Source organism: Ochlerotatus camptorhynchus, unplaced genomic scaffold (genome assembly GCF_037179485.1).
Source record: "Ochlerotatus camptorhynchus isolate MF236.1 unplaced genomic scaffold, CSIRO-AGI_Acam_v1.1 ptg000367l, whole genome shotgun sequence".
In the NCBI taxonomy this organism is placed as follows: domain Eukaryota; kingdom Metazoa; phylum Arthropoda; class Insecta; order Diptera; family Culicidae; genus Ochlerotatus; species Ochlerotatus camptorhynchus.
In genome coordinates, this window is record NW_027040855.1 from 3,072,561 (window position 1) to 3,092,100 (window position 19,540).

Below are 19,540 nucleotides of genomic sequence, written 5' to 3' on the forward strand. Positions count from 1 at the left end.
GAACTGCGCGGAGTTGGAAGACCTTCGGGCTGCCTTCGGCTTGGAGGCAATCAGCATTCGGAACCTGTTGGGTGACGAGTCCCCGGCAGCAGCCGCCCTCATCACCTTCCTTAAGGAGGCGAACCTTTACCACAATATCTGAGTGTTCCTTGTTTGTATTTCCGTTTTGTTGGCCCTTTTGGCAGTTTTCTACGCCTTTTCATTATAGCAAGATAAATGTACCACAGCCAAGATTGGGAATCACCCAATTTTTTTTCTCCATTTTCCAATCTTAAGAGATGAACTAGCCATATGGCTAAAAATCTCTATAATAAAGAAAAAAAAAAGGAACGCTCAAGCAGTGTTTGCTGCTAAAATCATTACCAGCGAGATTGATTCCCCCGAATAACTTCGGCAGCTTTTCTTTTACGCACCTGAGAGAGTGATTAGATAGCGTAATTTTGTACATATCGCAGCTCGTAATCAGCAATATGGGTTGAATGAACCTATCCGAGCCGTCGCTAATGCGTTTAATGACGTCTATGCATTGTTTGACTTTAATGTGCCGTTAACTGTTTTTATAAGAAGACTGTCCTGAATTAGAATGTGTCCTGTTTTTGTTTTAATTATACTTTTTTAATTCATTAAGGCAACCATATGTCAGATGAATCATTGGAACAATAAATAAATAAATAAGTGATAGATATATGGTGCGTGTGTGTATGTGTGTGCGTGTTAGTGTGCTTTGAAAAGACATTGTGTAGCATGCTACAATTTACACCGCAGATTATATAACTTAGTAACGGATAATTTCCAAAGAAAACTTAACTTGTTATTCCTAATTTCAACATCTTTCGCAAACAATCGGAATATCCATTAAGGCCTATCTGAAAGCTAACTTTTCTAGCTATCTTTTGGTTACTAAAGGATAGTGGACGGATGTGTCCGTCATATGTTTTGCTTAGTCTAAATGTGAAAAAAGTATATTTTTGCTAAATTTTTTTTATTAGAAACTGTCACTTAAAACAGTGCAGACGCTCTTTTTTACTATTAAATTGACGTGAAATAAGCCGAAGAACATTTCTTCTGAAGTAACCAAGTTGATAAACACATAATTTTTGCTATATTTGAGCAAAACAGTAACAAGAAACATTACGATTTTTTTTCAAAAATTTGTGATATCGCTACACTATAACAACCATAAAAAAAATTGTAATCAACAGAACTGCACAAATCATTCAAGTTAAGATACTCTTAACATTTAAAAATAATAAAAAAAATATTGAATTAAAAAATATCAACTATCATTTTTGAGGTTTTGTCCAGCCAAGAACCACTATGAGATGTAATCAGCCTGCTTACTGTAGTCACTGTAATAATAATAAAATATTTATTTATTTAATTAAATCTTCAACATAATGTTGTGCAGATATTGTCTAGGCTAGGTGTCGAATTTTATGTCTGTAAGTAGACTTACTAATGTTAAAATCATATAAATCAAACGTTTCATTAAACACACGACAGCACAAAGTCCACGGTTCGTTGAATCCATAGTTGGTCCGATGGGTAGGTTGCCACAGAAGCGTGTAACTACGTAGAACTCTTTGAGGAGCATTGATGTAGATTTGGCTCACAAGAGAGTTGCAATCCACGTCACCGTTAAGCAATCCAAACACGAATAGTCGCTGAAGTAGTTTCCTCCTTGCTGCCAACGTGTCCAGGCCAATCAGCCTGCACCGTTCTTCGTAAGGCGGCAAATTTACCGAATCGTTCCAGGGCAGAACCCGTAAAGCGTATCTTACGAAGTTTCGCTGAATGGCTTCGATTCTGTTAGCTTGAATAGCGTGAAGGGTGCCCACACAACAACAGCATACTCTAGAAGACTGCGGACGAGAGCACAGTATAGTGATTTCAGCGCGTAGATGTCCTGGAATGCGTTTGTGTTTCGTTTCAAGAAACCTAATGTGGCGAATGCTTTAGCAGTTATCATGGAGATGTGCTCATTGAATCTGACTTTAGAGTTGATGATAACACCCAAATCCTTAACTGAAGAAACGAAGACCAAACTACTGAGTTCTATCCTATAGTCATGTCGCAAGGGCTCGCGTGAACGGCTAAAAGATATTGCGCAGCATTTTGTGACATTAACCTGCATACCGTTCAATGTACACTAGCGCAAAAGGGAATCAATATCCTTCTTCTTTAAGTCATCGGCGAACATAAGTTTCAAAGAACACAGTCGACTACACAGATCGTTCACGAACAGGCTGAAAATTAAAGGCCCCAAATGGCTACCTTGGGGAACACCAGAGGATATCTCGAAACTAGGCGAATTAACACCGTTAATGCTCACATAGGCTGAGCGGTCACTTAAGTAAGACTGTAGCCACTTCGTGGCCCAATTTGGTAATCCCATACACCTCATTTTGTTCACTGCCACGCCTTACTGAAGTCCACTTAGATCGCATCAACTTGTCGTCGTTTTTCAATGGAGTTGATCAGCGAGTTGACAAACACCATTAAGTTGGTTGTTGTAGAGCGTTTCCTCACGAAGCCGTGCTGATGTTCGGTGATTATTGGCCTAACCGCTTGATATACGACCTCAAATACGATCTTCTCCAGAGCTTTTGGGAGGCAGCTTAGAATCGAAATTCCACGATAATTTTCAACGTTGTGGATGTTATATAATATATGTGTACACTTATAAGAATCTACATTTAGAAAACTTCAAATTTCCGTTCTAATGTAACGAATAGCTCATTTGGTTGTGGAGTAATCTCTTCTAAAAGATGAAATTTTTAAAAATATTGAAATCCAGGGTTGTAGCTGAGAAGGATCTAGGCACTTTAGAGCAAAATAAAAAAAGGCGTTTGTTCAGAATGCCAAAATAAGCGTTTTGGCCAAGTTTGGTTCAAATCGATGACATCGACTACAGGTGGTGTACCCACTTGAGCTGAGATATGTTTCAAACATAGTGGCCATGAAAACACGGACAAACCGACATGAAAGATCATACACATTACAAAGAAAATTCTGATCAAAGCACAAAACTGACATCTGCCACCGTGTTCGCGGAAAATATTTATCCTACACCCAACCGGGGGATGTAAGATTCGCTTACTATTATGTGGGATTCATCATCAGAGGACGTTAGTGGAGACCGCATGAACCAAAACGATGCGATATACCTAGATGCGGTCCAATGCAAGAAAATTTGAGACCGAAAAATGTAGAGTGTATTAGTGAGGTAAATTAGTTATGTCGAAAAAATAGGAATCAGACTGCCGACTGGACTCGAACCACGAACGCACAGTGGGACGAATTAAAAAAAAGTGGGACATGGCTATTTGCGACGAAACTATTGAGTATAGCTTTTTGTTGTCTTCTAGAATGTTTCTTTATTTTTTAAGTACTTTATTTAAGTAGTGAACATTTTTGGTTAAGGAGGGTATACACTCAGATAAAAAAAATAACTTTTTTATGTCTTGTTAAATTTGATGAACACCTATGGAAACATTAAAGATGAAGTCTTTTTAAGAAGCTTTGTCCAAGGTGTAAACTTTCTATCTCTCAAGTGGACGAAGGTATAGGGTGAAAATGGACTACAAACGGTAGTACCCCCTTAAAAAACGTTTTTTTCCCATAACTTTTTTCTTTGTATTTTATCGTTTATTAAATATTCTACAAAGTTGTAAGTGCTTATAAAATGCACATTTTTGCAGAAGACAGTAAATCGCTACCTCTTTGTTTAAAGGATTTACGCCAGTTTTAACATTTTTTTACACTATCTTTAAGGGGGTTTACCTTGCAGGTTAGCAGGTATTAGCAGCTTACGACAACATCATTTTATTCAGCAACTTATACCCTACTGTTTCATAAACAATTCATAGGGGGATCCAAGGGGATGCTTAATAAATTTTCAAAAAATGTACCTCAATGTTTTGTTACGTTTTGCTGTTTTCATGAAGATTTTTCCAAGTATGTACATATATGAAGACAAAAAACGTGTTGCTTACTGTTAATTATAACAAAAGAAATCATTATGGTGAACATTTGCACTAGCTATCAATATTAAATGACAATACAGCAGGTGGTAGCACATTTATTTGAACTTATTTGCGTTTAATCCCGTAATTGATGTTGACACTAACAAATTCTGGAATTTTCATGATTCACGGCGCAGACATTATAAGAGCTTCTATTCTTCCTGTTGGTACTCTATCAGAAGAACCTTAATAATGCCGATATAATGACATCAAAAACTTTCGAGAACATCGGGCATAGAAATATTCACGGTACAGATATGAACACTTAATTCAGATCACCGAAGTCGGTAGGAATTTACCGGGTTTTTGAACAGCAGAAGAACTCGGTACAATTTTCAAATGACCGTTACACGTAAGAAATCAAGAAAATTTATAAATTTTATTTTTCATCAATAAATGGGGTAAACGGAACAACTTCTATACAAGTTCGGGATAAATTTTTGATTAATTGGATTTTTCACTGATTTTTAAACTTTTACCGAACAGTTCTGTAGTTCAAAATTTACCGAACGACGGAGGCCTGGATTAGTGTGTGTGCTTTTTTATATTTTCTAATCATAATTAAGCTTTATGTTTTGTTATTGTATTCAACAGTGTAGCCACAAATCAAGACATTTTAAGCCGACTGATGATGTCTTCAGACCCATTGATTTCATCAATGCGAAAGATTCCAAGAAGGAAAAGCATTCCATTCAGAGGAGATGCATTGAAGTTTTTGAACGAACCGTGTATTTTAAAGAACGAGATGCCATGTTCATGCAGCGATGAAGATTGGGAAGAGAATTATCAACTGTAATAAAAATTGAAACCAAACAAGAATCAAAAGAGTTTGAATAAATGTTTTATCACCTGCTTAATTTCCGTTTACTTTTGATAGCTAGAGCAAATGTGCACCATAATGATTTCTTTTGTCATAATTAACAGTAAGCAACACGTTTTTTGTCTTCATATATGTACATACTTGGAAAAATCTTCATGAAAACAGCAAAACGTAACAAAACATTGATGTACATTTTTTGAAAATTTATTAAGCATCCCCTTTGATCCCCCTATGAAACAGTAGGGTATAAGTTGCTGAATGAAATGACGTTGTTTTTAGCTGCTAATACCTGCTAACCTGCAAGGTACACCCCCTTAAAGTTAGTTTAAAAAATTGTTAAAACTGGCGTAAATCTTTTCAACAAAGAGGTAGCGATTTATTGTCTTATGCAAAAATGTGCATTTTCTAAGCACTTACAGCTTTGTAGAATATTTAATAAACGAGAAAATTCAAAGAAAAAAGTTATGGTTAAAAAATCTTTTTTAAGGGGGTACTACCGTTTGTAGTCCATTTTCACCCTATAACTTCGTCCACTTGAGAGATAGAAAGTTTACACCTTGGACAAAGTTTCTTAAAAAGACTTCATCTTTAATGTTTCCATAGGTGTTCATCAAATTTAACAAGACATAAAAAAGTTATTTTTTTTTATCTGAGTGTATACCCTCCTTAACCAAAAATGTTCACTACTTAAATAAAGTACTTAAAAAATAAAGAAACATTCTAGAAGACAACAAAAAGCTATACTCAATAGTTTCGTCGCAAATAGTTATGTCCCACTTTTTTTGAATTCGTCCCACTGTGGAACGTTGCGATTATCAGACCTGTGCTTTCTTCACTGCTCTCTCTATGTTTCTGAATATGGATAGCCTAAAAGCAAACATCAAGCGCTCATTTTCTCGCATACACGACTTCGAATGCTTTTTCTGCTGGAGAGATTCGAGGCAAGTGTGTGCGTCGTTCTACAATGTTCTACAATGTACGTCGTTCTACAAGCTTACTGGTATAGTCGAAAGCGTAGATAGAACACGAAATAAAAAAGACAAAAAACATCGCCTGCATGGTCAATTTCTAACATTTGTTGCGATGTTCATGGACAGAGGATGATAGGAAACAGAACTAACATTCATTGTAATAGATTTTTGGTTTGGCACGCGTACACAATTTATGAGCTGGTTCGTGTCTAATCTATTTCGGACAAATAATTTTTATCTAGATAATTTCTATGATTTTGACAGATGGGATCGTTGCACATTTGAATCGGCCGTTATGGATTCACGATCAAGAGTTAACTTTAAGTTTCATGTCGGTTTGTCGGGGATGAAAATACATTCGTCTTTTTTTTTTAATAAGACGCTTGAGTTGATATGGTCTAAATGGTTATGCAAGATACATATTCCCTCCTGTTGAAAACATAGACAAGATTTTAGTTTTTTCATGAAGATTTCGCATGGAACTGGTCAAATGCGTTGCTTGTTGCCACGCTGTTGAATGGTAAAGCTGATGCCCCCGAACTGCTTTCAATGTACCGAGCAGATCCCTTCGGTATACAACGACACTGCAACCAAGTTTTCACCAAACCATGTTTGGGTACAACGACCCAATCTCAGCGTGTATTCGTTTTATTTTATTTTCATTAAACTATTATCAGATGAATTATTTGAAATACAAATACAAATGCTGATAATCTGGCCATGATTTTGACCGATTTTCGGGTTAATTCTCAATTTTATTCAGGAGTTCAATTATCATTCGTTAATTTGGTTGAATCACTCGTTCAATTTGCTAAGTGAAAGTAAAAAAAACTGATTAGAGTTTTCATCTCCCCCACAGTTACGTTTCTACAAGATGCAAGCGAAAAACTTGTTGTAAAGAAACTTTTCCCGAGTGCTTATTTAACACACACGGACCTTTTTGCTCGTCCAGAAATTCGAATTATAATAAACCCTCCTTAAGAGAGAACACGAAGCTCTTCGTGTGATCTATCTAATTAAAAAGCATTCAACCAGCTTCACTAGACTAATTATTTTGCTCCTCATCGCGATGAAGAGTTTTTCGTTCTAGCGTGAGCTGTTCTCGTGTTGTTGTTTTCCGTTTATCTTTATGACATCGTCATTTCCCATCCACCAACAACCCATCGAAAGGAACAAAAAAAAAGGGCTTGTTCATACATGACAAAATTAAGTCACTCCTGCCAACCAGTTTTCAGCAGCTTGAGCGAAAGTGATATCATAACATCGCTGACGTTGCTGTAATAAAATAGCACCGAAATAAATGCTCCTCCGCCTCCGCCTGGTTGATCCTTGATGATGACTTATTCACGCGAACGTTGCTCAATGCAAAAAAAAAGAACGGAAAACACGCCATCAAAGTCCTCGGCAGAAGCCGCCGAGTTGGGAAATATTTACCGCAACCGTACTTTCACATACGGAATTGCGCAACCATCATCATCATCATCATCAACGGCGCCGGTGGTGTAGTGGTAAGCGTGATTACCTCTCACCCCAGCAGGCCTGGGTTCAATCCCAGTCGGCGCCGCCGGGATGTTCTGAGGCATAACATCTCTGATCACGCCTTCCTTCGGATGGGAATTAAAGCTGTTGGTCCCCGGTTCATGAGTTGATGGGTCGATAGGTAGGGTCCAGGTGTGGGAGCTGCCTTCCTGGCGCGTCGGTAGCATTGGTGCTCAGCACGGAAAACAAGATCGACGGAAAAAACAAACCAAAGGAAAAAAAAAAAAAATCATCATCATCAAATGTATTTTGGATTGGCAGCGTGCTCTTATGATGTTGATTTTTTGGATACAACTGCCACACATCCTACGTTTTACGTAATCCTTCTCAAGAACCGACACTATCAAATTCTACACAAAAAGATGACAGCTGTCCAAAGAGCGTGGTTTTTGTCAAATGATGGCATAGATGATGGATTTTTCTTGATCAATTAAGCTTGAGCCCTCCTAAACGTATTTGAAGCTGGCAGCACCCTCTCAGATTTCAATGAAACTTTCTGGATATGTGGACCTTGACTTAATAAGCCATTTTGCATACACTTAGTTTTTCCAAAACTTATCTTGACTAACCTTTGAGAAGAGCCAAACTTTTTTGGCCTATTTTTTCAAAAAAATATTATGGAAAAATGACAAGTGCTTCAAAAACGTGTTTTTAACCATGCTTGGCATGCACAGTTGTACACACCAACTGCTCATTTGTTAATAACTTTTCACTCAGTTATTGAAAATTGATTTTCTTTGAAATAATTGATGGATTAGGATCATAGCTTACGATAGATATGAAAATAGTAGGTAAATATTAACATTTCAATAAACACCAATGAATTTTTACTCTTTAAGTCCAAGATGTGCAGCGAGCATTTCTCACTTCATTTTTACAACGCAAAAATAAATACAGTTCATTACATTCTAACAGAACTTCGTTTTGTCAACTGTGTGCAAAGTTATTAGCAAATGAGCGGTTTGTGACCAAAACTGTGTATGCCAAATTAAAAAAAAAAATTGTCCAAATTATTGAAAAAACATACTGAAAAAAAAATTCCATTAGTGACCTATATTGAAAAATAAATCGATTTTTAAAATTTGAAGTCGATTTAAAAAAATGGCCATGTTTGATTTGGATGAAACTTTGTCTCAAGATAGATAATTATGTTTACTACCAACCGTCCATACATTGCGAGATCAAAATGATTATTTATTTAATTGATTCCATCAACAGGCTTCAATAAGCCCCAATGATGTTAAGTAATACAAAAAACAACATGATTGTCTGTGCTTAAAACTTAAACATTACACTGCTATTCACGGTTACCTGTGCCCGAAAATATCGAGGTGAAACTACGGCGAAGCGTCTGACGTGGTACGTGAAAATCGAACACTGAGGCAACTCTGTTGAAAACTCGCTGCAGTCCGTTTATTGCTCCATTCATTCCGTAGTTCGTGCGACGAAAGGGAAGTCTCAGCATAAGACTGTTTCTTAGTGCACGTGGTCGTACATTCAAATCGATTTTTTCGAGGATAGTAGGACAATCGATTCTCCCTTGCAATGTATCGGCAACAAGTAAAGCCCTTGCAGCGTCTCTTCGGGTCGAAAGAGTTTCCAAACCAATCAGCTGACATCGGCTTTCATAGCTAGGCAAACGGAAAGGATCTCTCCAAGGCAATCGCCGAAGGGCGAAGCGTAAGAATCGGTGCTGGACTGATTCGACTCTTTCAACACCATTGTTGTAGCTTGGATTCCAAACTGCTGAGCAATATTCAAGGACTGATCGGACCAGTGAGGAGTACAATGACTTCAGGCAATAAATATCAGTAAAGTTTTTGGTTATTCTAAAGATAAAGCCTAGTGTTCTGGAAGCTTTATCAACGACATACGAAATATGCTGCTTATATGTGAGTTGCGAATCCAAAATGACTCCCAAATCCTTCACGTGGCTCACTCGTTCGATTGCTGAACCCAATAGGTTGTAGTTGAAGATGATTGGTTCTTTTATCCGAGAAAAGGAGATTACTGAGCATTTCGCCGGGTTAACTTCCATTCGGTTCAAGGTGCACCAGTCAGCAAAAGCATGAAGCTGGCGTTGAAGAAAGTGACAGTCGGCAATGGAACGAATCCGAAGGTAGATTTTTAGATCGTCAGCATACGATAGTCGAGGTCCGTCAAGCACATAATTCACATCGTTGAAGTAGAGCAGGAAGATCAAAGGTCCAAGGTGGCTACCCTGGGGTATCCCCGATGTAGCAGGATAAGTATCAGATCGGTAATCGCCTATGGCAACCATCAGTTGGCGACCGGTTACATACGATCGAAACCATTGAAATAGGTTACCATTGATCCCAAGTCTGTCTAGTTTAGCAATAGCAATAGCATGGTTTAGCTTATCGAACGCTGCTGACAGATCGGTATAAATCACATCCGTTTGAGCTCGGTCAACCATGCTATCAGTTACATAAGATGTGAGGCATAGCAGATTGGTGGTGATGGAACGACCTGACATGAAGCCATGCTGATCATCACTCAAAACATGCTTGCAGTGAGAAAGTAGCGGTTCCATTATGACTAGTTCAAAAAGCTTCGATACGGTGCTCAGTGAGGTAATTCCACGATAGTTGTTGACGTCTCGTTTGTTTCCTTTTTTGTGAACAGGAAACATGTGAGCAAACTTCCAGCAAGAAGGAAAAATACCACAGCGAAGCGATAATTGGAACACGTGACAGAGCGGAGTCAATAGACTATCGATATTCTTCTTGAGAAAAACGGACGGGATTCCATCGGGTCCAGGGTTGCAAGAAGATTTCAGCTTGGAGGCCGCTCTTAAAATAGCCATATCGTTGATGTCGATGCCATTTAATGTATCGCCGTGCATTGGAACGTTGCTTGCTGCGAGGTTAATATATTCGTCAGATAGGCTCTCGTCAGTGAAAACATCGGCAAATTTGAGAGAGAAGAGTCGGCAAATCTCCTGATTTGTGGATCCCACTTCGCCATTGAACACCATTGACGATGGAAGACCGGATTCCTTTCGCTGCTCGTTTACATAGTTCCAAAAGGATTTCGGATGTGATCTCATCCTGCGCTGAATTCCCTGCTGATATCGCGAATAGCTTTGGCGACTGATCCGTTTGAATTAATGGTTTAGTCGAACATAATAGCATTTTAATTGGAACGTACGGTACTTGGTGTATTTGCGTAGTGCAGCTCTTTTAGCAGATTTCAGTCTACGGAGCTCCTTAGTCTGCCATGGATGATGAGCTGTTTTCTGGTGACTTATCTTCGGGACATGTCTGTCGATAGTATACGCCAAAATGTGTGAAAACGTTCTTGCGGCTACCTCAACATCGTGATGATCGAGGATGTTTTCCCAGTCCAAGCTGGAGAGCAAGTCTGAGATGCTGCGGTAATCTGCTTTTCGAAAATCGTAGGAAACAGCAACGGGCGTTTCGTCGAAATCGTGAAGTAACTTGCTCTCCACAGTCACAATCAAAGGAAGGTGATGTGGAGTTGGTGGACAGGAGATGAATGGAGCGACATCCTGAGAACTGACGAAACAAAGGTCCAAGCTGCGGTTGTTCTCGTTGACTACATGATTGATTTGCGATAACGTAGACGTACTGTAGCTATCAAGAAGCATAGTGGCTCCACAATGGAACACTGATCGTTCTGGATCCGGATACAGAAAACCGCTATGGGATGGTTGCCACGAGATACCAGGTAAATTGTAGTCTCCCAAGACAATAACCTCGTCAATAGCAGTTGCGCTTTCCAAGACAGCTTGAATTGAACGACAATGGGCGTCGATGAAATCTATATCTCGAGCTCGGTTTGGAGGTATGTAGACCACACATACAAACAACGTGCGATCCGCTAGGTCCACAGCTGCCCAGACCTGCTCTACGCTGTTCCACAGATCATTTTCAATTGCTCTGGCTTTCAATTCAGAACCGACAGCCAAGAGGACACCACCTCCCGTTGATTTTCGGCTGTTGCGGGGGTTACGATCACAACGGAAAACCTCGTATTCAGATCCAAAAACTTTTTCATGTCTGTACTGATTTTTTTGAACGTACCATTTTCACACAAAACTAAACCAGTGAAGCTCAAAATTATCTCAGAATCGAATGAAGCTCAATTTGCGGTTCAATTTTGTCTAATCAGCACTTAAATTCACTTGGATTAATCGAGAATTTCATATGAAAATGGCTCATGATGCATTTCTCGCCAAATCGTATAATTGGCAGCACCCTCACAGAGTTCAATAAAACTTTCTGGACATGTAGACCTTGTCAGAACAAAAAAATATCATTCCCTTATTCTGTTGTCTACTACTGAGAAAAAATCTTATAATATGTGCGAGAAAAAAGACAAGATTTTTCACATATCGTTTATTTATATATTTTCAATGTTTAAACCTATTTTCATACATGCTATTTTTCCTTTTTCCAATCAAGTTATATATTGTTGGTTCATCTTCTTTTTTTTTTTTTCCTTTGGTTTGTTTTTTCCGTCGATCTTGTTTTCCGTGCTGAGCACCAATGCTACCGACGTGCCAGGAAGGCAGCTCCCACACCTGGACCCTACCTATCGACCCATCAACTCATGAACCGGGGACCAACGGCTTTACTTCCCATCCGAAGGAAGGCGTGATCAGAGATGTTATGCCTCAGAACATCCCGGCGGCGCCGACTGGGATTGAACCCAGGCCTGCTGGGGTGAGAGGTAATCACGCTTACCACTACACCACCGGCACCGTTTAGGTTCATCTTCTGAATGAGAATACCTTTTTGCCGCTACTTTGTCACTAGTTTTAGGCACAAAACTGTGGAATTTCTGTGTGCCAGATATTGTCTTTGTGCTATGTGGCATGACTCACAAATGCTCATCGTTTCATAAATTTTGTGGTTATATCCCATAGAATGTATTTTTTCTACCATCGTGTGAAAATGGTACGTTAAAAAAATCAGTTCGGACATGAAAAAGTTTTTGTAAGAGAAATGTTTTTTCCTTAAAAGTGCCCATCTCACGATGTATGGACGGATGGTAGTTAACATAATTACCTATCTTGAGGCAAAGTTTCATCCAAATCAAATATGGCCATTTTTTTAAACGACTTTAAATTTTAAAGTCGATTTTTTTAGTATAGGTCTTAAATGGAATTTTTTGGTATTTTTTTTTCGAAAACTTGGACAATTTCCTATAAGTTATCCATGCAACACATTTTTGTATGAGTTTTCATTTTTCCATAATATTTTTTTGAAACAAAATCCGCAGAAAAAGTTTGAACCATCTCAAATGTTAGTCTAGATAAATTTTGGAAAATAAGTATGCAAAAGTGCTTAGTTAGTCAAAGTCCACACATCCAGAAAGTTTCATGAAAATCTGAGAGAGTGTTTCCAGAAATGCGTCTATCCTCAACCAATTTTTTCAATGATCAAAGCAAATTTGTTTGTTTTTATTATGTTTTGCAGTTCTTTTGTCAGTAGTTTGTATTTTGTTCAATCATTACTATTATTATCATATTGCTTCGTCTACTAGTAGCATTTCAACGGTGCCGGTGGTGTAGTGGTAAGCGTGATAACCTCTCACCCCAGCAGACCTGGGTTCAATCCCAGTCGGTGCCGCCGCACAGTGGCACGAATATGAATAAAGACGGTCAAAAATATTTTCTACCCTTTTTCGACGTTTTAGAGACTGGGTGTCTTGAGAGAAGTTGCTTAAAATTATAACTCGCATCTTTTGAAATACACACCTGAAAAATCTTTAAGCTAGTATTACACATCCAAATTCTAACTTTATCCAGTTACGAGATAATGGTTCCATGTCTTGGACAAAGTTCCAGAGCAGTTGATTTCATGAACATTTGCTAAAGACACCAAATTTCTACATCTTAACTCTGTAGAGCTATAATAGATTTTCTTTTAAGACTACCTTAATATTGGTTTTTTAAGTAAATTAGTGCTTTTTTCAGTTGATCAATTTATCATGTTCTAAGAAATTGTTGGCATCATTAAAATATACAACTTTGCTGAATACACCAATGCTCTTCATTGACATCAATGTGATATACAGCCCATCAAGCGTTTTTGTGACGTCATATTCAACGGCTCGAAAAGAGGGTGGGCGGGCCCTGGCGGGGTCTAAAACTGGTTGTATTTTGAAGATTACCTTATAAAATATTACTTCTGAAAATTTCAGCGTTGGGTACTGAGGGGTACCTAGCCAAATCTCGATTCGAAAATTTCAATATTATATACAGCCCACCGGACGGTTTTGTGACGCCATATTGAACGGCCCGAAAAGATGGTACGCGCCGGGATGTTCTGAGGCATAACATCTCTGATCACGGAAGTAAAGCCGTTGGTCCCCGGTTCATGAGTTGATGGGTCGATAGGTAGGGTTCAGGTGTGGGAGCTGCTTTCCTGGCGCGTCGGTAGCATTGGTGCTCAGCACGGAAAACAAGATCGATGGAAAACAAACCAAAAAGAAAAAAAAATGCTAGTAGCATTTTAAAATCGTCCAACAATGGTTCCTCGTACTTTTAGGGCCATCCAATAATATATATATATGGATTTGATGACGATAGGAGCCTTTTTAGGAAATCACGGTTTGTAACAGATGTAAACGGCTCCGGTGCATTGAATGCCCGATTCTGTTAAATCAAAAAGCTAGTTCAATTACACATAATTATCTCCTAAATTGGCTCCTTTGAATTCGAAAACTCGAAACTGTAGTCATATCATGTCCCAAGAACTTCTTCAATCACGTGAACACGAAATTCAAAAGTAGCATCTTTCCGTCACGAATTCACTTCGACAGACATGCAGGAAATAACTCTTTAGAAATCTGAAATCTCTTTACAAATTTCTTCCAAGAAGTGTCCACTAAAACTTGACACTTGTAAATTTTTAGTTAACATTTCACTTTCTGATGCATTTGCTTTTTGTGAAACATGACTCTCTTCAGACAACGATCTTGCTTTCCACGATTTCAAAATTATTCGCCTTGACCGCGCAGATTCGTATGGAGGGATGCTTTTCGGGATCAACAAGCTCCATTCCGTTTACAGAATTGATCTGCCTTTGGTGACAGGCATTGAAGTTGTTGCATGTCAGGTTAATATTCGAGGTAAATGCCTCAGTATTGCGTCAGTACATCTTCCACCCAGAACCGCGATATCTCGTCAATGTTTCGCGGATATCTTCACGGCTATGCCGTAGCCATGGTTGATCTTGGGAGATTTTAACTCTCACGGTACAGGCTGGGGGGAACTGTACGACGAAGACCGCTCAACCTTGATATACGCCATCAAATGACAATTCTGAATACCGGGGAAGCAACACGAGTAGCCAAACCTACAGCAAAAGTAAGCAGATTAGACCTCTCACTTTGTTCGAGTTCACTATCTTTGGACTGCTCGTGGAAAGTAATTCAAGATCCCTACGGTAGTGACCATTTGACAATCAAAATTTCTATTACCAATGATTCATCTTCTACTCGCTCGGTCGACATCGCATACGATCTTACGAAAAACATTGACATTGACTTGATGCCAGTCCGCTGGACGAGTACTCGTTTCACGCGCGTCTAATCACCGATTGTGCGCTGCAAGCACAGACGAAACGTGTTCCGGGTGTTTCCGTTCGCAAGCGACCTCCCACTCCGTGGTGGGATAAGGATTGCACCGACGCGAACAGCGAGAAGTTGGCCGCGTTTCACAGACACTGTAGGGTTGGGGATTTCGAGCGGTAAACCGACCTCGAGAAAACTTTTAAGGGCTTTATTAAAGCCAAAAAACGCGGTTACTGGCGTCGGTTCGTCGATGGTTTGTCGCGAGAGACTGGCGTGCACAGGGTGGGGCAAGGTGGGGCAATTGCCCCTCCTTTTATAAATAAGATTTTTATTTCCACATTTACAAAATTATGATATAAAATAGCTTGATTTCTTGATAACTTGATTTGAAGTTAAAATAACTTCATTTTATAAAATAAGAGCACTAAAAACCTGTTATTGCGTCAATTCCTTTGAGATGGTCCCTGAAAACTGCACCACAAAGGTGCATGAAGGGACAAACTCCACTGAAATTTTTTGGTCAATAAATTGCACCACAGTGGTGCATACAAAAAATTCCTGGTGTAATTTTTTTTTTCAAGGTGGTTCATGTAGGGTTTGGAGAAGAGGGTAAATTTAAGGTTGAACAAATTCACCTTCGTGATAATAGATCGAAGAAAAAGCTTTTTATTGAATATGAGGTAGAAGCAAGGTTTATTAATTTTTCTGGTGCATAATTTGCATCGTTCTGAGGAATGCAAGCTTCATCGAAAATTTATGGTGGCAAATTTGTAGCATTCTGGTGTATGAAGAGGCAAAGCCTGAAAATTGCACCACAAAGGTGCATTGTGAAACAAACTTCACTGACAATTTTTGGTGCACCGTTCTAGTGAATGGAGGAGCATGCTTTATTGAAAATTTCTGGTGCAAAATTTGCAACGCTCTGATAAATGAAATGAACGGAAAATTTCTGGTGAAAAATTTGCACTGGTTTGGTATATGAAGGCACAAGCTTTATTTAAAATTAAGCTATATTGAAAAATTCTGGTGGAAAATCTGCACCGTTCTGGTGAACGGATGGGCAAGCTTTTTGGAAAAATTTTGGTCTTAAATTTGCATCCTTCTGCTGAATCTAGGGGCAAGACACCTTTTCATCATGAGTAATATGGAGTTAATTTTGAGTAGCTCTGAGTAACTCGAGTTGCTCATTATTGAATGGACGGTAGCACAGTCAACCTGTTTGTGTACGTGTTTGTATCTCAAATGCCGCCGTCAGATGTTTGGGGAAGCAAACATTTCAGCAGTTTCAAACCCATCACCATCCATTGACGTATCATACTGGATCACTATCCTCAAATCCCGTAATCTTCGTAGATTTTTGTTAAACCTTACTAAATAGTTTTCACCTGAATTGAATGCAGACAATCATCATTCAATGATCACCATCAACATGGAGAAGATTCACGCTAAGATGTACATACCTAAAAGTCGGTAAAGAATACCTAGATATCGGTAAAAGTTACCGATAATCGAAGAAAGTGCACATACTTAAATTATTATGAATTTTACCAATTTTTTTGGGATTACCAATAATTAACGTTAAAAATGTCCTAATTTAATGTAAAAAGTAACGATTTTTATTGGTAAAAATAACCAATAATTTTAGGTAATCGTAGCTTAGAGTGTTACATTCGTAATAGAAATCCAAGTATTTTAATGTCTCTAAGAATAGTAAATTAAATTGTCATAATATCTTTAAAAAAATCTTTGTTTTATTCTAGGTAATGCTCCTCGTCAGGCATGGCAAATCATTAACATTCATTTTGTGCATTCATTTACATTCCTTAGCCTCTTACTTTTTTCATCAACAGAATTCCATGAAATAATGTGTAAAACTTTTGTAGATTTTGATATAAGCTACAACTTTTTTTATGAATAACTCAAATCTGTATATCTTATGCATGATGAACCGGAACGAACAGAACTTACCAATGTTTTTCAGTGAATGTAAATTACATTCACTGAAAGATAGTAACAAGTTCTGTCCGCTCTAGTTCGTCATGCATAAGAGGTACAGATTTGAGTAATCGACAAAAGTTAGAGTTAATATCAAAACCTACAAAAGTTTCATACATCATTAAACGGAATTCTGTTGATGAAAAAAGTTAGAGGCAAATGAATTTAAATGAATGCATGAAATGATTTGCCATGCCTGCTACTGGTTAATTTTTTTTTAACATAGATTTTCCATTGAAAATCGTTTAAAAATGTTGTAGGCAACCCGTTACTTCTCTAGTATAACATCATGTGGCATCATCACGACTATAACTTACACTGAGATAATTGTGCATATAACGTTTATGTGCCACACACATAGATTTGTGCAGTGTGATTGCACAAATGAAATTTATGTGTGAGGCACATAAATTGCTTCCAATCGACATTGAATTAATTTTATGTTTGATCACAAATAGGCATTATGGGTAGTGATGAATAGATTTCATTTGTCTGTTGATACTTTTTATTGTTTATGATTTTGAAATTGTTGGATTTTATTTTTAACCAGAATGATATAATACTCTAAATTCAAAGCTTCTCCAAATATTTCATGTTGATCGGAACAGCCAATTCGGTGTATGTATTAATTATACACCGAATTGAAAATATTATCGTTCTTCATGATTTGAGCTCTGGATGCTTTCATGTTCGGGTATTGCCAATCGCTTCATTATATGCCGAGTTCCAGTTGATAGCTAGTTCAGGATTTTCAGTAATCTTCCGTTTCAGCCCCTACACTTTTTCTACTGATCGCACAGTGCTTATGGTGTTGCGACCAAGGTTGCGACAAATCAAATATTCGGCTTGTCGATTCTCATTCCAAGTGCACCGCTCGTCACCGATCCAATTCTGGTGGGTTTTTGTGCAGTGCATCGGATCCGTGTTTTAACCGGGCAGCTCTTCCATCTCTCGAGGAGCAGATTTCATCTGGTTCTTATAATATTGCAGTTAAATATACGTTTCAACATTTTTCCTCATATTTACCTTATAATTATGCAATTTTTCTTCTAGAATCTCAAAATACTAAACATTCACAAACTAGTTTTCGGTCTTCATTTCACTCTCCATCGAGTGTATATTAGTTTTATGTGTGCTCACATATAGTTTTTTTGCTATGTACCATTAAACATGCTGTTCATTTAGGGCACACATAGTTGGCATAAGTAAGACACATGACGTTCATAAGTTGGTTTTAAAATTTATGTGTGGGTCGTTTTATGAAAGTTATGTGTGAAATCATATAAATAAAATCTATGCTGTTTTATCAGTGTAGTGATACTAAGAAAATAACCTTTGTATTTATTTACGAATGCCTGATTCACATCTTGGATTCACATGGTTTTCTGGTAAGTTTGTCACGGAATCGATGGAAAGAAGCTTTTCATCGTATAGGCATATTTTTTTTATTCAAAACTTTATGCTAGGTAAATTCAAGAAGGATATTGAGTTTCCTTCTTCATAAATTCGATCTATGTAATTTGAATTACTGTAGTTTACAGTTACAATTGTAGACCCCTTATTTGCTTTAAACGTTTCGACAACGAGTTCACTGTTAATGGCATCTTCTGTGGAGCTATATATCTATCTAGCTAGTTTTCTATTTTATTTTCCACTCTTACCTAAAGGCTTCCGCTTGACTATACAATTCTCCAAGTTAATCATACAATCAAAGCTAAAATATCCCGTAGCGACCCTCACACGGTTTCGCAGCAGTTTAGACGGATTTGTGAATTGATTAATTTGGATTGGATAATCTTAACGTCACACAACCTGAACATATATTTTTTTCAAGATTTAGCATATCTGGCTATTGTGCTGTAAATGAATTAAATTTGCCTGGTTAATATTACTATCAATATATGAAAATTTTACGAAAAAGATCACTCTGACAGTTGATGTTTATTAAAACAGTTTTTAATTCATATTTGTTGATGAATGTGCGACTACTTTGATCAACTTTGAGTAATCATGAGTTACTCAAATTTGCTCGCTGCAAAAATATTAACTCTGAGTACAGTTGGCTGACCCCTTGTACTGAATAGAGAAACAAACTTTAATAATAATTTCTGTTGTAAAATTTGCAACATTCTGATGATTGGAGGGAAGCTGCTTTACTGAAAATTTATGATGAAAAAACTAAAAATAGTGGCAAGCTTTATTTGGTGGAAAACCTGCAACATTCTGTTGATAGGATAAGCAAGCCATATTGAAAATGTCTGATGGAAAATGGAAAAAGAAAATCTGCACCAATCAGAAGATTGGAGAAGCAATTTTTATTGAACATGGTAAATTTGCATCGTTCTCATCAACTGAAAATTTCTGGTGTAAGATTTGCAACAATCTCCTGCATGGAGAGGCCTGATGTAAAAATTGCACAGTTGTGGTGAATGGAGGGGAAAGCTTTATTGAACATTTATTGTAGAAAAACTACAACGATTTGGTGAATGGGCGGACAACTTAAACTTGATTTCCGAGAAGAACCTCAAGGGTATTGAATTCTGAGGACAGTTCTAAAAGAAAAGATTTCTGGGGATGATTCCATGAAAATTCTAGTGAATTCTGTAGATAGTTCCTAAATGATT